This window comes from Scylla paramamosain, chromosome 20 (assembly GCF_035594125.1).
Source record: "Scylla paramamosain isolate STU-SP2022 chromosome 20, ASM3559412v1, whole genome shotgun sequence".
Classification (NCBI taxonomy): Eukaryota; Metazoa; Arthropoda; class Malacostraca; order Decapoda; family Portunidae; genus Scylla; species Scylla paramamosain.
Genome location: NC_087170.1, coordinates 20,992,835 through 21,012,429, shown reverse-complemented (window position 1 = coordinate 21,012,429; position 19,595 = coordinate 20,992,835). Strand labels below are relative to the sequence as shown.

General features: G+C 42.1%; 1 protein-coding gene and 1 long non-coding RNA gene across 6 annotated transcripts in view; one reads left to right on the top strand and one right to left on the bottom strand.

The window, feature by feature from the left end:
* LOC135110613 (uncharacterized) overlaps positions 1–19,595 on the bottom strand; it is a 169,109-nt gene that overhangs the window by 39,635 nt on the left and 109,879 nt on the right. The window contains exon 6 of one of the 5 annotated variants that reach the window (XR_010273333.1): positions 18,461–18,570. The exons of 3 other annotated variants lie outside the window; for them this stretch is intronic. The gene's annotated coding sequence lies outside the window, so the exon portion shown is untranslated. Of the gene's footprint in view, positions 1–18,390; positions 18,571–19,595 lie in introns of those variants that run through there. One more of the 5 variants, XR_010273332.1, reaches the window with a different exon arrangement.
* On the top strand, positions 3,417–4,347 carry LOC135110780 (uncharacterized). Its single transcript, XR_010273421.1, has 2 exons — positions 3,417–3,606; positions 3,745–4,347. It is a non-coding gene; the product is annotated as an uncharacterized LOC135110780 (long non-coding RNA).

The window sequence follows — 19,595 nt, the reverse complement described above, 5'->3', positions numbered from 1 at the left end:
TTCCTGGTTTTAAATGTTATTTTTAATTTGTATTTGAATATTCTTCCCCTTTCCCTACTCTGTTTTCACTTTTAAAGCTGAGTACTGAACAACTGGCTGTCCCTTGCCTTTCATCTCCCGCCTTCTGCGTACCACCACTCTTTTCCATCCTGCAGAAGGCGAAGGAATGGAATCATATTTTCACGTCCCCTATGAGAAGTTGCGTCTTTCAGCAAATGCATTAACAGCTGAACAAAGAGACACTGAAATATAAATGCAGAGAGAGAGAGAGAGAGAGAGAGAGAGAGAGAGAGAGAGAGAGAGAGAGAGAGAGAGAGAGAGAGAGAGAGAGAGAGTACATGAGAAATAGATCAGATTTTTTTTCTCTCACTCTCTCTCTCTCTCTCTCTCTCTCTCTCTCTGTACCGAGGCCATGTATTTTCTACTAACTGTAAGCTACGTGAGGGAGAACAACATATGAATAGAACAAGACTGCACGTCGTCTGTCCTTCCATCAACATGTAGAACAGTTAAGGCAGTACCATGTGTGGCGATACGGATATGGAAATTTTACAGTAAAGATGAAATAAAAGGAATTAAATATACTATTAGACATTGCAAATAGCATAATGGTCACTTAATTTCTACTCTACACGTAATTTTTATTAATTTATGTTGGAAGTTTAGAGCTATTTATTATACTATTGATAATTAATGCTAAGTTGATTACTCTGAAAGGGATAATCCAACACCGATTCATGTTTTACGCACGCCAGCTGAGTACATACAGACGGCACTCACCAGGGGCCAGTTCAGGCAGCGGTGGTGACGACAGCTGCCTCACCACACGCTCCTAGCCTGCCCAGTCCGATAGGGATTATCATATGTAGACCTGATGTTTTTTTTTGCAGCTTTACTGTTTTCTTCTCTCTCTCTCTCTCTCTCTCTCTCTCTCTCTCTCTCTCTCTCTCTCTCTCTCTCTCTCTCTCTCACACACACATGAAAGGAGCCGATCCTTCGACCGCTAATCCATAGCAAGCCATCTCCTCCATCAGGATTGTTGTAAATTTCCTTTGTTTTCCGCCTCCGTCTCCTCCACGTCATCGCCCTCCCCCGTATCATTGATAGTCACTGGTATTCCACCTCGGGACAAAGGCCTCTCACAACATTCTCCACATACCTTTGCTGTTGGTGTGCTCCAATCAACAAGGGCGATATCTTTGATTCTTCCACTCTGTCTTGCTCTGTGTTTGTTCTGGCCCAGTGCCACTCCTGATTGCCTTTCTGCCAATGTTCACCTTCTGACAGCATTATGAAATCAAATTTTGAAATTACAAGAATAAAACGCTAAGGAATCCAATATTTTAAATCTTTGATGTCTCACTTCATTTGAGTTAATATGAAAATAGTATTTCGATGTAATCCTAGTGGAAAATAAGTTTGGTGGCTTTTGCTATATTAAATCTTAACGAAAGTAATAAAAATTTTTGTATTTGTATAAAGGATAAAATTTTTTGTTCTATTTTCGAATATATTGTTCTTCCTTTTTCTTTTTCAAGTTCTAAGCTTTGCAATACGTGGGTGCCAGTCTTTGTAAAATGATAGATTGTATACAGGAAAGTTAGTCGAAACTTAATGTAACAGAAACTTCGCTTAAAATGGGCACAGGTTGACAGGTCGTACGTACAAGACATTATCCTTCACACCTTTCCCTTTAGACAGCTATTTTATTATATTTTCATGCGTACCACTTGTTCTCGCCGGCATGGTGAGGGAGTGTGTGTGTGTGTGTGTGTATGTGTGCGTGTGAGTGTGGTGCAGGGAGGGCATGGGGGGGATGGAGGAAAGGCCGTGTGCAGCAACATGACAAGTAACTGAATCACGGTACGTAATCTGATGACCGTAGAGGAAATAGCAAGAAACCAAAGGAAAATACAGTCACGGCCAGTGGGAACCCTAGGCAGGAAATCTGTCATTAGCAGCACCGTGGCGAGACACTCACTTCATGTCGCGTTGTGTTCGAGATGTCATGTGTGGGATGTGACTTGTAGGCTGTGTGAGAGAGAGAGAGAGAGAGAGAGAGAGAGAGAGAGAGAGAGAGAGAGAGAGAGAGAGAGAGAGAGAGAGAGAGTGTGTGTGTGTGTGTGTGTGTGTGTGTGTGTGTGAGTGTTATGATCCCTCACACTATATATCAATTTCTTTATTCAGTCAACAAATTACTCTCTCTCTCTCTCTCTCTCTCTCTCTCTCTCTCTCTCTCTCTCTCTCTCTCTCTCTCTCTCTCTCTCTCTCTCTGTGTCTCGGGTCGCCATTCACTCGCTGGTATCTTGTGTCGCTTTTTCATACTGGTGTGACTTGCAAGGAGAAGCAATTACTATTCGCACATACAAGGCCAAGAAACAAGAACCAAGAAAACGTGTCACATTCCTCAGCATCTCTTTATTTCCTTCATTTTCTTTGACATTCCCCTCGCTACCTCAAGCCGTTTTCTCTTACAAATCGACTTCCGCCACTGCATGATTTTTAGTTTCCCAGTTTTCCGTTTTCTTTCACCTTACAATGACTGGAGGTTTTGTTGTTGTTGTTGTTGTTGTTGTTGTCGTTGTTGTTTCTTCCCTCTATGTGTTTCTCAGGATTCTTGCGTGATTTTTATGAAGAGAAGGAGAAGGAAGAGGATAAAAAATAAAAGTAGGAGGAGGATGAATAGGAGAAAATAACTGAAAAGAGATAATAACTGAAAAGCAGAAGTACGGGGAACACACACACACAAAAAAAAAATAAAATAAACAGTACAGAACACAATAATACAAGAAAAAAACAAGAATACATCATTCCGACAAGAAATCACACTGAGACCTTTCACCTTACTACCTTGAGAACACCAGAACGTGACTTTCACCTGCAGAACACACGAGAGAGAGAGAGAGAGAGAGAGAGAGAGAGAGAGAGAGAGAGAGAGAGAGAGAGAGAGAGAGAGAGAGAGAGAGAGGCAATAAGGGAGCGAGTAAAGAACTGAGTCACACTGAGGCGGAAAGACACAGTGACAACGGAATCTCAGGTGCACTTTCCGTGGCAATTTGTAGGTAATTCAGGTGAGTAAATAACAAGGTGTGTGTGTGTGTGTGTGTGTGTGTGTGTGTGTGTGTGTGTGTGTGTGTGTGTGTGTGTGTGTGTGTGTGTGTGTGTGTGTGTGTGTGTCTGTGTGTGGTAGGACCCCTTTACAAATCCTAGGTTCTTTTGCAATGGCACACGAATCACTGGTTTATATATAATCTTATCGCATTTTTTCTCTTTTTTTTTTTTTTATCTATGATGCGCGAATCAGAACAAGGAGACAATGCAAGCCACCTTTCTTTGTTGCCATTCAGGCGCCTCACCAGAGACTGACTGGCACGGGCTGACAGTGTGGCAAATAAACACATATTCACTTATTTTACCATATTTGGAAAAAAAGAAATGTAACTGAAGACAACATTTTACTTGACAAGTCTCACCTTCTACCACTGCAGTGACACGACAACCTGCAGTGAAGGCCAGGAAAGCCGCTGCTGCCTGGCAGGTATATATGGCGGCGCCAGGCAAGGGAGGCAAGTCACTTTGGCGACTCAGTCAGCAGTGAGCACCATGGTAAGCACTCTTCCCTCCTTGTCTGGCCAGCACTCTGCTGTTGTTTCTGCTGCTGCTTCTATATTTGCTACGGCCGGAGGCTGCCTTTGCTCCCAACTCTCTCCACCTGTCATCTCTTACTCTTTCCTCCCTCCACAGAGAGTCTTCGCAGTTGCCCTCGGCTTCAGCGTCTTGCTGGCCTCCTGCAGCGCCGGCATTATCTACGGCGGCCATGGCGGTGGCGGGCATGGTGGAGTCACCACCAGGGTGGTTGTGTCTGGCGGCCACGGTGGCGGTGGCGGCGGATTCGGTGGTGGATTCGGCGGCGGCTACGGTGGTGGCGGATTTGGTGGTGGATTTGGTGGTGGATTCGGCGGCGGCTACGGCGGCGGCGGTGCTGGTGGCGGGCACATTGGTGGAATCACGAGGGTGGTTCATGTCTCCTCTGGACGCTACGGCGGCGGCGGCGGTATTGGTGGCGGCGGCATTGGCGGCGGCTTCATCGGCGGCGGCGGCGGCGGCGGCGGCTATTACGGCAAATAAGGTTCCCAGACTGTTTCATCGACAACACACTTGTGTCTTAAACGACCTCGACCACCTGTACATAACACACTGCTGCTCCTCCTCCTCACACAGGCGCGTTGCCCCGGCACCACCAGAGCGCCACGCACACAAGTGGTAGTGGAGGTCAGGCATGCATCCAAAACAAACGCCTGAGAAACAACTCTGTAGGTAAACACACAATGAAATGATTGCAGCATACACCTCATGTCTTTTTTATTTCCTTTTTCCGGTATCAGCGGGACGCACATCCCGACCACACACAGCGCTGGCGACAGAGAACACGCGTCCACCTGAGCACACACACACACACACACATATGTACTGCAGCACCTGAACACACCAACGCAGCAACACGCGCCCCATCTCTTAGTAAGTGTTTCGGAACGCAGATGAACTTTAATGCAAGAACAAGAAATGCAGAGAGAAAGACTCATAAAGGACAGCCACCTCAGAGGACCTGTCATGAAGATCTCTTGGCAGCTATCTATCTACCATCTCTCTCTCTCTCTCTCTCTCTCTCTCTCTCTCTCTCTCTCTCTCTCTCTCTCTCTCTCTCTCTCTCTCTCTCTCTCTCTCTCTCTTCAGAAGTGTTACTTTAGAAAATTATTCGAAGAGGAAAAAGGTAGCCGCTGGAAACTTTTTTTTTATTTCCCGTGTGGTTCCATGAAGGTAATTGCATTTTTTATTATACATATTTTTGTTTTTTTTATTTTTTTATTATATTTCTCATACACACACACACACACACACACACACACACACACACACACTCACCGAAAATATGTCGAGGAAAAACGCATACCTAAAAATGAGTGAAACCTGGATAAGAAAAAAAATATATATATATATTCAAGGAAAAATATCCTACTTTTTGTATATTCCTGATAATAAAATATTCATACGTGTACATTTTGATTTTTCTTGTGTGTGTGTGTGTGTGTGTGTGTGTGTGTGTGTGTGTGGTGACTCTGGTGGAGGACAGACATCTCAACGACACGAAATGGTGGATTGAAAAACAACAACAACAACAACAACAACAAAAATCACGCCAATTTAGAAGAAACTACCAGGAAATACTATTGAAGGTTGATGTTTTCAGTAAATAAATGGAAAAAGCGAACAACTATAACTGACCAATGTCTTCCCTTACTTTGTTGTTGTATGTTATTATGACTTAGGGCCAGACTAGGGAACAAACATGACCACTGCAGCATCACAGAGCATCACAGTCCTCAGTCCCCAGCAGAGAATGGAGCGAATAAAGCTTTTTCACCACCCGCATACATTTTTGAGTTCATGAGTGCATCCATTGATTTTACAATTTCATGGTGATCCGTATTCAACGATGTCATTTTTTTTCCTTGCAGCGGTCAGTGGGAACGGGGTTGTGTCACACTTTTAGTTTGACTTTGCCATCTTTATTCAAAGGGCACGGATTTTTATCTCTAGTTAATGTTTTCAACCAGCACAGAATGAGTCCTGACCTTGGTGACTAATTGTTTCCTTCCATCCCAAATTTTCCTAGAGGATGTGATCACTAACTCTCTTGCAGCTGATTGGCTCTTCGTTAGCTATGCAAATACGCCAACTATGATACACTGAATTCAGCTTATGAAGTGATTTAGATCTATATAATCCTATAATCTCAATTGTCTTCAGTTCAACAAATCGTCACTGAAAGAAAGCGTAGAATTCCCATGCACAATGAAGTAGCCAGATGTATAATGAGCCTCATCACACTGATACGTGGCATCCCCGCTCAAGGATCTCCGCATTATCACCATGTGTGTGGAGAAGCACGGGAAGGAGAGCTCTAGGAGGACAGGAAAGCTAATTAGAAGGAAAGGTACAACATATGAAGAAACTGTCAAGTTCACTGGACATTCGTTGGACATAATGCGACAAAAAACATGCAACATAATTATATCTAACGTTCTGTTTAGTTTTACATTTCATAAACAAGAAAAGCAATTAACTCTTTTTTATATTTTTAATCTTCATACAATGCAGATCAACGTTTCATTCAAAATATTTGGATCTACCTGTTTCTATGCCAGTCTACCTATCTATATACTTGTCTACCTTCCATCCACCTATCGTAATGTACTGTACTGTAAGTCATGTATTTGCATGACCATTAATGATTCCCGGAATCTCTCAAAGCCAGCAATACTCTTTTTATTTCGAGTTTCTTTGATGTTTGCCCCGATATTCAAAAACCTGGTGTGTCAAGAGACCACCAATGTAAAGATCAAAGAAATAAAAAAAAATAAGAAGGATAGAAATCATAACAAATGGATATGAATGCATTAAAATAATTACTGGAAGCCACACATCGTGTAAAATAAAATGCATCACACGTTTACACCTTACAAGTATCTCGCTGCATGTTCGATTTGAAACACTGTGTTGTCATCGTGCAATCCGCACAAACGCCCTGGATGGTGTGAAGTGTGTACGTCAAAGCAACTCGCCGGCTGGACTCGCCATGACCATCTGCTTACAGCAAGTACCGAACTATTCTCACACATTGCTTATCACCCTTCTATGCTTAGTTGAGACTGGCACATCTCCGGTTCTCGTGTCTCCATAAGGTTTACATTTTTTTAGTAGAGATGATTCACTGGCAAGGAGTAGCAAGAAGTAGCAAGTGATTTAAACAGAACTTTACTGTGAAGTGGATTCCCTACAGAGAATAAGGAAAATGCAGGACACTTCAGTAAGCAGTGCTGGCTAACCACTTCACCACCATGTCTCGGACTGTTCCCACATCCTTAATGACAACGGCATAAAGAGGTAACATAATAACTGTCCACTCTTACTTTAAATTAACGAACACCAACATAAAAAAGAATTTACTCTCATGTTTACCTACATAAAACAATTTTTGCTACAGTTGCTGCCTGAGTACCGACACATCATCCTATTCTGCTTTCCTGTTCTGTCTATCCCCAGTGCCAATACAAAGCTTTCAAATTGAAGTACGTAACAATATCACTTGCTCTTATTCACAGGCGTTGAGTTTTGATAGTCTCCATCTGTCGAGGATTTAGTATCACTCTTAATAAATAAATATTAGGTTCACACAAAACTGACTCTTCCATTTACGCAAACAACGATACCATTTGCTTTCCACACAGAAGTCTTTAATATCTATAACATTTCCCACTATGTTGCTGAAGCCTAAATATTACTTTCCATGAGCATTTATATGTATTGTATACTGCTGCGAATTCTACTGTAGTTACTATGAATTAAAGAGTGCGACTGTTCTCATATTTTCTTCACAAATGTGCATGTCGTCTTTTGATCTTTAAATTTAACAGTACAAAGGTATCAAAGTTACCATTGACATCAAGAACTGTGCTTCCGCCCTACCATTCTGCCTTGCCTAACCTTCCAAGTCTCCACATTTCCCTTTAATATGAGTCCACTGCAGGAAAAAGACCTCTCCTTTGTACAAGTCAAACACTGACCTTGGCACTCAAGTTTTGGCGAGTCAGCGCGTTATTAGAGTCACAACTTTACGGTTTACTCTCCATAAATTACCCTGTTAGGTGAACAAAGGCTACAGGGTGACTCGAGACTCCCGTATGGAACTATGCGTTGTGATTTGAGAGTCTTCACTGTCACGTCATCGGACCATACCACTAATTATGGCTACTGACCCGTGCCTTCAACATACCGTCCAGCAGTTACGATTTAATGCAATTTTTAAAGGACAGAAGGCCACTCTGAAGACCCCATACTCTCACTACAAGGGTCATCTCTCTCATAGACAGTATCAATTCACAAAAGGTCAAACGATGGGTGGTTTTATGACGTCCCTAATGAACTGTGGTCTTGATGGTCATCCTGTTTCAGCATGGTCGATAGCCTTTGAAAGAGAATGGTGCAGATCATCGGTGTTTATCCCTTGACCACAGTCCAGAACATTCTTCCCCCTTTCAGCTTCTCCAGTAAATGGCTTCCTTTCCTGCCAACACATCACAGGAAGTTCTACATGAGAATTCTCTTCCATCATCCACTCACTTCAAATTAGTCTTATCTAATTTTTTGTCAGGCCAATGTCACACCCACTGAGGCTTAAAAGTTAACTTATATTTTTCATCGGCATTTGAGAATCTAACCTCCCGAGAGAGAGAGAGAGAGAGAGAGAGAGAGAGAGAGAGAGAGAGAGAGAGAGAGAGAGAGAGAGAGAGAGAGAGAGAGAGAGAGAGAGAGAGAGAGAGAGAGAGAGAGAGGATCATCGAACCGTGGAGAAAGGATAGAAAGGAGAAAATGTTCGTAATATCAGAGAAAAGAGAAAGTCGAGAAAAGGCAGAAAATGCAGTGAAGGAAGGAAGGAGAAGAGCAAAAAAAGCAGGAAATCAATGTGTAACAAAAGGCGCAAGAGATGATGCATTGCAGGGAAAAATTGATGTTTAGGAAGAATAAACGAGAAAGAGGATCCCGCAGAAATGGAGAGAGAGAGAGAGAGAGAGAGAGAGAGAGAGAGAGAGAGAGAGAGAGAGAGAGAGAGAGAGAGAGAGAGAATCATCGAACCATGGAAAAAGGGAAGCAGGAAAGATATATTCGTAATATGAAGCCAAAAAAAAGCGAGGGAAGGAAGAAAGCAGAAGAAAGGAAGAAAGAAAAGAAGGAAGGAAGGAAGGAAGGAAGGAAGGAAGGAAGGAAGGAAGGGAGTCAATATATAACAAAGAGCTCACGAGAAGATGCATCGGACAGAAAAATTGCTATTTAGATAGAGAATAAGCGAGAGAGAGAGAGAGAGAGAGAGAGAGAGAGAGAGAGAGAGAGAGAGAGAGAGAGAGAGAGAGAGAGAGAGGATGAGCATGAGGAAATTAAATGAGCGAAATGCATCACAAACTTTAGAAACTTGCCACCAACATTCATTTCTGCTTCCTAATTTCCTACTGATTCTCTCTCTCTCTCTCTCTCTCTCTCTCTCTCTCTCTCTCTCTCTCTCTCTCTCTCTCTGGGTGGGGAGGGTAAAGACGGGCTCAAAGCTGATAAATTATGCAGCTTTAAAGCCTACCTGGCAACTCCCTTGCTCACGGCTTACCATTTTGATGTAGATCTGAAGGAAAAAGTATATGGTGGCGCAAAAAATAGAACATGCATTAGCGCCATGACCGTGTGTGTGTGTGTGTGTGTGTGTGTGTGTGTGTGTGTGTGTGTGTGTGTGTGTGTGTGTGTGTGATCTATAATCTCCACCTATTGTTATACTGAGTAGATTTACCATACCTAATATCTACTAAGTCTAATGAGTAAGGCAGTGACCTTCAACACCTGTCACACTTAAGGTCAAGCAAAGGTGTTATATTCTTGTGGAAATAAATAAAAAAAAATACAGAATTAAATCTTTAAACACCTGTCACGCCCTTAAGGTCAAGCGAGAAAATAACATTCTGTGGAAACAAAAAAGAAAAAAATCCACAATTCAACCTATCATTCTAGGAAGTGAAAAGTGAATTGTTAGTTTTACCTCTCCGTCCATCTCCCCACGGCTTGTCCTGCCTCGCTACTGGCTACAAAATTGTACATAGCTTATTGCCTTTGGGGATGCTGCTTATAAAAATTCCCTCTCCCTACAAAGCCGAGGGAGACAGCTTGTGGCCCGCAGCAATGATCCGTCAGTTTGTTTGGGATTAGAGGGAGGCTTTTAGATCACTCTTGCTGGTAAGCGAGTAATGGTCAGTTGTATGTGAAGTAATGGCAGGAGCTTTGGCAATGAATGTGGATTTGAAACTTTTTTATCTTGCACTAACTGTTAAATACTGACTCAGAATGGACGAAGTCTTTCATTAGTTGCCATACTGTGTCACTCTTCTATTAAACGTTGATTGGTCTAAAATTCTGGTATTTCACCTTGATTATCCTTCCTGGAATCCCACTGACTATTAGAGAAACGACAGAATGCGGACACACACACAAACACACACACAGTTCTTACTCAGCTGAGAGAATGGCACCGCTCTTTCCTGTGTCGCTCCCTCCACCCGCTTGAGACGATGACATGAAACACAGAAGCGGTCCAGGTAGGTCTATTCAGCTGGAAGAATTTGATAAGTCACAGAGAAAGAGCGAGAGAGAGAGAGAGAGAGAGAGAGAGAGAGAGAGAGAGAGAGAGAGAGAGAGAGAGAGAGAGAGAGAGAGAGAGAGAGAGAGAGAGAGAGAGTCAGACAATCTCTCATATCTCCACCCGACTTCAATGGCCGCCAGATTATTGGAATATGTATCGGAGGTTGTGGTGGATATTGCCATTTCTCCCACTCCAAGTCATCTCCTCGCTTCTCCTCCTCCTTGTCTTTCTTTTTTTTTTTATTCCGTGCCCCGCTCGTGTCCTTCCTTCCCCCCATCCCGGCGCTAGTCTCCCCGGCTATCCGTGCAGTTTGTGTGCGCCGCGGAGAGAGAAAGGAATGATTAAGGGAAGGAAGGAAAAATGCAATGACGCGAATAAAGGCTTGTGAAAATGTAATGCTCGTGAGAGAGAGAGAGAGAGAGAGAGAGAGAGAGAGAGAGAGAGAGAGAGAGAGAGAGAGAGAGAGAAACACGTAAATTCCTTGTCATATTATTCAGACTTTCCTCTCTCTTACTTCAAACCCTCCCGGCGTCCACAGCCACTCCAGTCCTATTAACAGATCCGTAACTAAGTTTCTCCCTCCCTCTCCTCGTCCTCATCCTTCTGGTCTTGCCGTGACCTCCGCGCGTGTTTGTGTAGTAGACGAGTTCTGTACTAGTTTCTTTTTTAAATATAGTACTTGTTAAACATTTCATCTGTAGTAACATAAGCTTACTTCACATGGATTAACAAAATACTACGTGGAAGATATACTGTAAATAATCATTGTTGTTTCAGTCTTGGTCACAGGATGTCATGTTATTTGGTCCAATCTTCGATCCGTCAAGATTAAACCTATAAGTAAAAAAATCTTTTTCAACTCGTCTGTTGTTGCCTGTTTGTCCATGCATATCTTTGTTTTTTTTCATTCAGTCCATATATCTCCAAACACTTCTGTCTGTTTGTTTATGTTTGTGTGTGTGTGTGTGTGTGTGTGTGTGTGTGTGTGTGTGTGTGTGTACGTTTATCTGAAATTTCTACCTTCTCTGTCTCAGCTTAAAATGCTAATGACATCATATTTTTTTATAGAAATTCCTAACTATATGAAACTTTACTTACAGAAGGAAGAAAAAAACACCCTAAAATGATATATGATCAAACAAGCACTGCATGATCAGTTTATGATTCAAGACTGAGGAAAAACGAAAACACGAACTCATCAATATCTGAAGAGGGGAAGAGCAACACGTGGAGACTAAAAACACAGGTCACGCAGAGAGAGAGAGAGAGAGAGAGAGAGAGAGAGAGAGAGAGAGAGAGAGAGAGAGAGAGAGAGAGAGAGAGAGAGAGAGAGAGAGAGAGAGAGAGAGAGAGAGAGAGAGGTGACAAAAAAAAAAAAAAACGATAAAACCAAAAGGAAAAATAAACTCAAATATAACATTCAAGACAAGAACACACATATATAAAAAAGAAAAAATAAATAAAGAGAAACTAAAACATAACATCCTCCCACCTGAGGCAAAGCAAGTTAAGAGGAAGACCCACGCTCACCTCAGCTCCCAGCAAAACACAATACTTCAATTAGCTGGCCGCCCTTTCACCTGCCCCAGTGTTAAGGGGAAGGAGGGAGGGAGACAGTGTTTTATGGCCTAGCAACGAGTTAGTTAGTTGTGAAAAGGAGAGAGAGAGAGAGAGAGAGAGAGAGAGAGAGAGAGAGAGAGAGAGAGAGAGAGAGAGAGAGAGAGAGAGAGAGAGAGAGAGAGAGAGAGAGAGAGAGAGAGAGAGAGAGAGAGAGAGAGAGAGAGAGAGAGAGAGAGAGAGACTAGCAGGTGGAAACACAAACGAAAGAACAAAAGATAAATATATTAAAATTAAACATCAACTTAATAGTGTGTGTGTGTGTGTGTGTGTGTGTGTGTGTGTGTGTGTGTGTGTATGTGTGCATGTACGTATTATTACTACACTCTTCCTCTCTCCTAAACTTATTCTAGTTGAGGAAAACGAAATTTCCTACACGCAAAATCATCTACTATTTGCAGGAGGAAAAAAAAATATATATATGAGAACAAAAGTCAAATAACACATACTGAAGCCCACGTGTCCTATAACACTTTTAGAGACAGAAAGGAAGCTTGGAAAGAGAAGCGCAGGCGAGGACAGGGAAGCAGCAAGCGGGTGTTAGGGACGTAATGAGACTGCAAGTGGCAATCACGCCGCATATTAAGACCAAACCCGGGAAATCTGTTGGTGCAGGAGTAGCTGGCGGAGAGGGAGGATCACAGGTAGCGGCAAGCTGGGGCTGGTTGGAGTGGCGGAATGGTGGATATTATGCTGCTCCTGGACAGTGTAATTGTTTGTGGTGGTGGTGGTGGTGGTGGTGGTGGTAGTCATTGAGGTAATCAGATCTATTTTCGTGGTGATAACCTTGCTGCTGCTGCTGATGTATTATTATTAGTAGTAGTACTAGCAGCAGCAGAAAGAGTAGTAGAAGTAGTTGGTGTAGCGTAGTGGCAGTAGGAGCAAGAGTAGTATTAGTAACGCAATTAATAGTTGTTTTGTTGTTGTTGTGGTGGTGGTAGTGGTGGTGGTAGTGGTGGTGGTAGTGGTGGTGGTGGTGGTAGTTGCGGCGGTACTTATGGCCATGTTGAGTTTAATTGTGGTGGGACTAATGAATGTGGTGACAGTTGTGTAAATGGCGGTAATCTTGAAAGCGGTGCCATTATTAAGCACATAAGAACATTAGACAATTGGGGAAGCTGCAAGAAGCCATTAGGCCTACAAGTGGTAGCCCCAGTATGACACACACACCTACCTATTTCCACTTGCCATCCCCATCAATAATTTGTCTAATCTTTTAAAGCTCCCTAATGACTCAGCACTAACAACCTGATTACTGATTGCTGTTGCTGCAGTGGTTGACATTGGTGGTAATGAAACAAGGCTTTCCACAGCAAAGGGCCGGGAACACCACGCCCTACCACTCTGAAAACTGAATATCGCGGAGATACCCACTGAGAGTCAAGCACCATGGGACTGAGATGCCGATGACTCACTCTCTCTCTCTCTCTCTTTCTCTCTCTTGAACACAGCGTCGAACCAAACAAAATTTCAAGACCTATTACATGTGAGTGGATAACTGTGTGTGTGTGTGTGTGTGTGTGTGTGTGTGTGTGTGTGTGTGTGTGTGTGTGTGTGTGTGTGTGTGTGTGTGTGTGTGTGTGTGTGTGTGTGTGTGTGTGTGTGTGTGTGTGTGTGTGTGTGTGTGTGTGTGTGTAATTTAATGTGCTTTATCTAAACATCACTAAGTAGGAAGTAGGCGTATAACAAAGAAGAGGGAAGGGAGTACGACCCACTTACTTCCACGCCTTTCCCTCCCCTCCCCCTCCCCGCCACACATCGGCTCGCCCTATATCGCAGGGAAACCCTCTGGCCAAACGGGGCAGTAAAATTGAGTTTTGCCGCTGTAATGTTCTTTATTCCCAGGAGTCTTAAGAGAATGTCGGGAACTGTGAGCTGGCTGTGATGGCGGTGGCAGTAACGGTGGTGGCGGTTGTGGTGGTAAACGTACATAAATTTCAACAAAGTTTCACGTTTTTCCCTTTACGTAAAATATGACTTCTGTATCGAGCAGGACTGTCGCACCGCTGGAAATCTCAAACAGTGTTCGACCGCCGATGTGAAATAAGCGCAGAAATGCCAGACATACTGACACCTCATCAACATAACTTGCGGAAAATATATTTGGCAGTTACTGTTGAGTCTATGCTTAGTGTTTCGACAGCAGTAACCTAACCTAACATTACACAGCGAAGTTCTGTCAATAGCAGCACCAACCAGCCGCTTTAAACAGAATTGTGTTATGCAAGAGTTACCATGAGTATGCTCAAATGGGTTTATCATAAAACGCGCTTTCAGTGAAAACCTTAGAAATGCCCAGCTGAAGTCAGGGGAGATTCGTGAGCATCCCCTGAGTTTGGACAGGACTTCTGGATTATCCTGGAATTTTTGTTTCTATGAAGGCACATTCAGTGCGTACGTCAATAAATAATCGGATACACTTTGTTATATTATGTTATTTTATATGAAACAGGTCTATTAATAAACTAGAGCTCATTGTGGAATAATAATCTAGATGAAAAGAAAGTGAAAAAAAAATGATCGAAGAAAAAAAAAAAGCCAGAAAAAAAGTCAAAGGAAACTTGATAATAATGAATTCTTCATACGTGTGTAGCATGAAAAAAAAAAAAAAAAGTACGAATTTACGTGTGCCAAGAAAAAAATACTAACTGGTGTGAAGATTGTTAACAAAATTGAATGAAAAAAAAAAGTAAGCTGAAATTTTCCTCTCCGGAGGAAAGAAAAGAGGAATCTTGATAATAATGAAGCGTTATTTGATACATGTTTTTATAGCACATTTCAGGTAATTGTACCTGTGATCGATAAAACACTGTGTATCTAATGTGTGTGTGTGTGTGTGTGTGTGTGTGTGTGTGTGTGTGTGTGTGTGTGTGTGTGTGTGTGTGTGTGTGTGTGTGTGTGTGCGTGTCTGTGTGGGCGCGCTGGTCTCCAATGAGTCCTGCTAGAACCTAAAAAGACATCTTAATCAAGTGGACTGGCAACTTGAAATGAGAGATTCTGCCCCTGAGCCCTCTCATAAAAAAGCCATCAAGGAAGTCCTGTGAAGTTTGGTAGAAACATGTACCGATCTGTGAACTCAGTAGCTAAAAACAACACTACACTAGACCGTAAGACACCGATAGATAAGTACACGAACCTTCTAGAGATATAGAGGCATATACACTATACTCAGCAATATATCAAGAAAAACATCGATTTGTAGATCAGACTAATGTCTTGAAGGAAAAGTTGAAGCTTTGATACGTCAGAAAAATGGACAGGTTGTACTATAACATGTATTAATACTTGTCCTATGTATTTTAACACATATCCAAACAAAATAAAAACTGATATGCTGTCCTGATGCCACGGAAGGCTTGAGTGGGAGCCATCCAGCCACCCTAGGAGCCTGTCACTGAATGGCGACAGCAGTATCAGGGGGAGCTTTCAGTAACACCGTCAAGATAAAATATTTCACTCAATGGATTTCTTTCAAATTGGTCATCATCATCATCATCATCGCTATCTTTGTTATTATCAACACGTTTTATCATTAGTGACACGAATAACAAAAGCAACATTAAAGGGTGATGATAATAATAAAAAAATATTAATAATAAACATAAGCAGAACGTTCATAGTTAAATTAAATCAAAGAGAAGTAGAAAATAAAACAGAAAAATAAATAAAGTATATAAACAGATGAGCATGAGCATGAACATAATACGAACCAACGTAACCAAATAAATAAACAGAAAAAAAAGCACACAAATCAAATAAATGACGTCTTTTCTTCTTAAATCTTCATACCATACCTTCCGTTAGTCCTATTCGCACTTTTTTGGAAGTTTAGCAATCTCAGGTTTAGCATTCGAAGGCATGGCCATTATTCTTAATTTCACCCAAATGAGACTCATCCCGCGGTAACTCTGACCTGCTGTGTGTGTGTGTGTGTGTGTGTGTGTGTGTGTGTGTGTGTGTGTGTGTGTGTGTGTATGTGCATTCCTCATCCATCTGCTTTATTGATACCAGTGACTTTCTCCGTTTCTTCATTTCTCCCTTTCCTTTCATCCGTCCTTCCTTCCTTGCGTCTTTCCCTCCTTTCGTGACCTCAATTACTGAGCAGGTGATGGGGCAAATGTATATAAATTACCTCATAACAACCTAATGAAAACACGAGGGAGGAAGGTGAAATGAATGGTCAGAAAGAGAGAGAGAGAGAGAGAGAGAGAGAGAGAGAGAGAGAGAGAGAGAGAGAGAGAGAGAGAGAGAGAGAGAGAGAGAGAGAGAGAGAGAGTGGGACGGGAGAGGCAGGAAAAGGAACAGGGAGAATGGAGAGCAGGATCCCTTTGTAAGCACGTTAGGAGTGTTTGGCATAATGCAGGCGTTCCTCTCACCAACCCAGCGCCAAAAAACACATGGACAAATGTAAATGACAGTCATCCCGCCTGAAATTTGCGGCATCTGGTTGGCTCCGCGTGTCACGTCCAGCAAAACGCAAAATCCATCAGGCTTTACACATGTGCACGTAAAAAAAAAAAAAAAAAAAAAAAAAAACATACGCGAATACCTATTGAAACATGTGTGCACTGCTAATGAATTCTAGATCCTACTAATTGCCGAATAAATTTGCATTTCCCGAGCCGAGCGCTAGAGAGAGAGAGAGAGAGAGAGAGAGAGAGAGAGAGAGAGAGAGAGAGAGAGAGAGAGAGAGAGAGAGAGAGATTTCATCTAATATTCAGAAGAAGAGACTTACGCTAACTCGAATTATCTCCAAAGTTACGATCTCTCTCTCTCTCTCTCTCTCTCTCTCTCTCTCTCTCTCTCTCTCTCTCTCTCTCTCTCTCTCTCTCTCTCTCTCTCTCTCTCTCTCTCTCTCTGTTTTACCCTAAAATGGAAGTTTACATACATTTTCATGCAAACTGCTACTTTATTTATTGAAGGCGTGTAACCATAAATACTTATACTACTGATACAATATATAATGGGCGTATACTTATACCAGGCATTACAAATTCCTTTAGTTTATGGTGACTGCAGTACATTTCGGAAACATGCCACTCCACAGCACATTCTAGCTTACGTATTGATGTGTGTGTGTGTGTATGTGTGTGTGTGTGTATGTGTGTTTGTAAATAACGAAGTCTTATCAAGTAAAAAAAGGCTGCGTCTCGTAATATGGGCCAGAATAAGTAAGCTTCATCTTCATCACACCTTCCCGTAAGATAATTAGCCCAAGACCAGCAGGTAATGGTTGATTAACGATCCTTAAGAGATTAAAGTCTTTCTTGGAGAGAGAGAGAGAGAGAGAGAGAGAGAGAGAGAGAGAGAGAGAGAGAGAGAGAGAGAGAGAGAGAGAGAGAGAGAGAGAGAGAGAGAGAGAGGGTAATTCTTTCCATTAATAACAATAGTAATGTCCATAATAGTAACAATAATGATAATAATAATAATAATAATAATAATAATAATAATAATAATAATAATAATAATAATAATAATAATAATAATAACGATAATTATAATAATAAATAGCAGTACTGATAGTGATGATACCATGCAAAAAGAACATGTGAAAACATGTAGTGAAGATATGAAATAGTATACAAAAGTATACTATTGAATTCTTATTGCAAGGCATATATTTCTACTTAATAAAAGCTATCAGAACTTTTAATCATTGTTTTTTGTCCTGCTTCTGGAGAGAGAGAGAGAGAGAGAGAGAGAGAGAGAGAGAGAGAGAGAGAGAGAGAGAGAGAGAGAGAGAGAGAGAGAGAGAGAGAGAGAGAGAGAGTCCTGGAACGAACAGACAAAACGACAGATTCACAAAAACAGAGTATGTAAATTATGTAAAAAAAAAAAAAAAAAAAAAAAGGGGGCAAGGGAAAGAGATACACAGACGAAGAATTTGACAGATACATAAATATACAAATTGATGCAAATATGTAAATCGAAGCACATACGAACAGGTAAATTAATCTATACTCATATCCAACTGAATATCTACCTACTCATCCACCCACTCTGAAATGTCACACACACACACACACACACACACACACACATGTAAGAGGTTCACTGGAGAGGCTGGATGCAGACTCCCAAAGGATACCCTCTTATTTAATCTTCCTAATAGTGTGCTTCTCCTCTTTCTCCTCTTCCTCCTCCACCTTTTTCTCCTCTTCTTCTTCTTCTCCTTCTTCCTCCTCCTCCCACATGGAACAGAAAGGTAAGGGAAGAAAGGTAGTGGTAATCGTAAAGCAAATAAGAATGTTTTTATTTCTATTGATTTGCTTTGTTAATTCCGGAACCATGGGGGGGAGAGAGAGAGAGAGAGAGAGAGAGAGAGAGAGAGAGAGAGAGAGAGAGAGAGAGAGAGAGAGAGAGAGAGAGAGAGAGAGAGAGTCCCCTTCTTCAACATCGACAAGTCTGAGGATGTCACTTTATAATCAGGTAGGAGATAAGCAAATCACTTAACGCACATCAAAGAAAGGAGGGAGAGGGAGGAGGAAGAAAAATTAGAACGGGAACATTTCTAATGGGAACGAGGACAAGAAATTGCATTATCGACGATTATGGAAACTTCATTCTCTTGAGCCTAACCCCATGACGACAGAACAGACGCTTGCTTACAGAGAAGAGTGGGAAAGGAGACGAAATCGTTGCATCTCGTTGACTTCACGGAATTGTTCATCTGTCACTCTTCATTTTGTTGACAGGGAGGGGACGCCTTGCACGCAGAGCTGAGAAAAGAGGACACACTGCCAAAAGCGTTGCCATAAATGATCAAGCATACTAATAACGTTTATAAACTTAACAATGCATAGAAATTTCATCAGAGTACTGCATACCAAGACGAGATAGGCAGTTTACATATAATTAGTCATTATTTAAACCATTCAGTAAGTGAGTGAATGTGTGTGTGTGTGTGTGTGTGTGTGTGTGTGTGTGTGTGTGTGTGTGTGTGTGTGTGTGTGCGCGCAGTTGCAATGAATGGAAACTGATTTCACATTTACTTCCTGATCCTCCAGTTTCTTTCTCTATAATCAACCCCCTCTGTCTGTCTGTTTCTCTGTCTGTCTATCTATCCCCCCTCCCACAACACACACACACATACACACACACACACATACACACACACACACATACACACACATCAGAAAAAAACACGTTGAAAAAAAACATCAAACATTCGAAAACAAACGCTTCGTCTCCACTATTGATGACAAACAAAAGTCTCTTTGGTCTCTCTCTCTCTCTCTCTCTCTCTCTCTCTCTTGCTACACACACACACACACACATAGTTGGTAAAGGAATGATAGAAGAGAATAAGTAAAAACGAAAAGAAAAAAGGAATGGATGAGCACAACATGACTGGGAAAAAGAGAAACTGAGAGGGATTAGGAGGAAGGAAGGACAAAGAGGAGGAGAACAAAGAAGTGCACAAGGAGGTGAGGGCGGAAGAGGAGGAGGAGGAGGAGGTGGTGGTGGTGGTGGTAGTGGTGGTGGAGGAAAGAACGAAAGGGAAGTCTCTGCATGCTGGAAGTCGCAGTCATTCCTTCCTTTACTTCCTTTTCTCTCCTTCCTTCTCGTTGTCCTCGTCCTACCGCTGCCTCCCTCACCGCCGCCGCGAGTGTTTGATCGCACTAAGTTGGCCGAGACGCATTGTAGTTAGGGCGGCTCTGTCTTTGAGCGTTGGCTTCCCGAACCCTGCTCTGTTCATGGTCTTTCCTTTAGCGAGTAATCTTCCTATCGTTCTTGCAGGTCT